This window comes from Meriones unguiculatus, chromosome 10 (genome assembly GCF_030254825.1).
Source record: "Meriones unguiculatus strain TT.TT164.6M chromosome 10, Bangor_MerUng_6.1, whole genome shotgun sequence".
Taxonomy (NCBI): Eukaryota; Metazoa; Chordata; class Mammalia; order Rodentia; family Muridae; genus Meriones; species Meriones unguiculatus.
The window spans coordinates 90,450,821-90,453,883 of record NC_083358.1 but is presented as its reverse complement, the minus strand read 5'-3'; the positions used below and the strand labels follow the sequence as shown (position 1 = coordinate 90,453,883).

The following is a 3,063-nucleotide window of genomic DNA, read 5'->3' as shown; positions in this document are numbered from 1 at the left end:
TACAAAGTCCCAATTTATTTCTAATATCAGAGATCAGACCTCTACTCTTGCCTGATGCGTCTAAAACAAAAAGGGGGAACTGTAGAGAGCTGCAGAATGCCGCGCCTTAAAGATGGAGCTGGTTTCCGCCTTCCACCTTCCTGATGGTGAGTGCTTCTCTGTCACGAACAACTCCACATTTGGCTAAGGCTGAGGATCTGGCTTGCTTCCATGTATGTGGACCTATCTGCATTGCCCACGTGGCATGCTGGGGCTGGCTACCCAGAGGCTATTTAAGCTGTGGGCTGGCTTTCCCCAGGGTCAGATGATTGTTCAAGGTTCCTGAATAAACTGCATTGAAAAAAAAAAAAAAAAGGAAAGTTTAGAATCATGTACTTAGAGTTTCTACAGCAGTAGACTTTTCTTATTGAACCCTACTCAAACCATGTACCACAAACTTTAAGTTTACGGTCAACCAAGTAGGTTCCTTATATCCTTCTGTTGTGCTTGGGCCAGAGTGTTATGTGGTACATATCTTAATGTACTCAAGTGTTTAAGTGGGAGCAATAAAAGTGAGTAGTGGGCAAAGGATTGAAGCCATCTATTTAAATGAATTATAAACCTAATTAGGTACCTAATTATGCATCAGAACTTAGTTGGTTTACAACATGTCATGTATGGTTAATGATGATTTATTCTAAAATTCTCCATTTCCAGTGAGTCAGATCACTGAGACAGTTTTAATTTTAAGATTGTTCTCCTTTTAATTGCTTGCTGTCTATTAACTGTGCATGAAATACATATAAGCATGCAATAACAATTAGTGAAAAAAAAAAGAAACCATATGCAAGGGCTTAGAGGAAAGGGAATGAAGAAATGTACTTCATGCTGGAGAGGTTATGGAGAAAGGGGAACCCTCCTCCACTGCTGGTGGGAATGTAAACTTGTACAACCACTCTGGAAAACAATCTGGTCCTTTCTCAGAAAACTAGAAATAGCGCTCCCTCAAGATCCAGCTATACCACTCCTAGGCATATACCCAAAAGAGTCTCAAGTACACAATAAGGACATTTGCTCAACCATGTTTGTAGCAGCCTTATTTGTAATAGCCAGAAGCTGGAAACAGCCCAGATGCCCCTCAGTGGAGGAATGGATGCACAAATTGTGGTATATCTACACAATGGAATATTACTCAGCAATAAAAAACAAGGAGATCATGAGATCTGCAGGTAAATGGTGGGATCTGGAAAAGATCATCCTGAGTGAGCTATCCCAGAAGCAGAAAGACGCACACGGTATATACTCACTCATATAGACATATAATACAGGATAACCCTACTAAAATCTGTACACCTAAAGACACTAATCAAGAGGGAGGACTCTGACTAAAATGCTCAGTTCCTATCCAGAAAGGCAAAGAGGATGGACATCAGAAGAAGGAGAAAAGAGGGAACAAGTCAGGAGCCTGACACAGAGGACCTCTGAAAAGCTCTACCCTGCAGACCATCAATGCAGATGCTGAGACTTATGGGCAACCTTTGGGCAGAGTGCAGGGGAATCATAGGAAAGAAGTGGGAAACAGTAAGATCTGGAGAGGACAGGAACTCCACAAGGAAAGCAACAGAACCAAAAAATCTGAGCACAATGGTCTTTCCTGAGACTGATACTCCAACCAAGGACTATGCAGGGAGATAATCTAAGACCCCTGAACAGATGTAGCCCATGGCAGTTCAATATCCAAGTGGGTTCTGTTTTAATAGGAACAGGGACTGCCTCTGACATGAACTGATTGGCCTGCTCTTTAATTACCTCCCCCTGAGAGGGAAGCAGCATTACCAGGACACAGAAGAAGACAATGCAACCACACCTGATGAGACATAATTGACTAGGATCAGAAGGAAGGAAAAGAAGACCTCCCCTATCAGTGGACTTGGGGAGGGGCACGCATGCAGAGCGTGGAGGAAGGGAGGGATTGGGACGGGAGGAGGGAGGGAACCACAGGGGGGATACAAAGTGAATAAAGTGTAATTAATAAAGAATTTTTTAAAAATCTCAAAAATAAACAAAAATGATAAAATGGCCCCTTTTCTGCCCAGGCATTCTCCCGCACAGGAGGCAGCCATGGCGCCCAGCTGGAATGGAATGATTCTGAAGGCCAACTTCCACAAGGATTGGCAACAGCGAATGTTCTGTTCAAGCAGCTGACACACAGGAGCCACAGATGAAAGGCCCAGCCGGTGAAAGTGCTCTGCAAGGCCCCTCCTCCCACATCTGGTCCCATTGGGCCCAGAGTGAAGTGCCCTACAGTGGTATCTACAGTTAGATACCACACCAAGGTCCAAGCTGGCAGGGGTTTCAGCCTGGAAGAACTCCAACTGGTATCCGTAAAAATGGCTCGCACTATCGGCATATCATCCCTGCAGAGCCAAGGAGACGAAACAAATCCATCGAGTCACCACAGGCCAATGTGCAGCCCTGAAGGAGTACCTCTCCAAGCTCATGTTCTTCCCAGGAAGCCTTCTACCCAAAAGAAGGTAGATAGTTCTTCAGAGGAACTTAAATTGTCCCCCACCCCAGGACGTGTGATGCCCATCCAGAATGCCTACAAAAAGGAGATAGCCAGAATCATCACAGAGGAGAAGAACTTCAAGGCTTTTACCAGGCTTTGCATGGCCCAGGCCAATGCCCAGCTTTTTGGCATCTGAGCAAAAGGGACAAAGGAAGATGCAGAGCAAGGATGTTGAAAAGTACTGCTCTGTTGGAATGTTAAAATAAATTTTCCGTGAAAAGAAAAAAAATGATAAAAATGAATGAAAAAAAATAATAATATTTATTTTAATAAATAAAACCATCATGCCAAGGAACCTGATGTTATGAAAATGAAAACTAAGAAAATATGCAGCTTCATGCCCATGCTGGAGCCTCTAAAGTTGCTGTGTGTGGCACTGGAACTGTCAATAAATTTTGAGCCATATTTGCCACACAGAAAATATTCCAGAGGTAATTATCATATATTTTAACATAAAGAAAGCATTATATGGGTAAAGCCTCGCACATACCAACATATTATGGTAGTAAATAAAC

At 43.1% G+C, this 3,063-nt stretch overlaps 1 pseudogene; it reads left to right on the top strand.

Annotated features, from left to right (window-relative positions):
* The first annotated feature begins 2,100 nt into the window (after positions 1-2,100).
* On the top strand, positions 2,101-2,723 carry LOC110540125 (large ribosomal subunit protein eL13-like; annotated as a pseudogene).
* Positions 2,724-3,063: the final 340 nt, after the last annotated feature.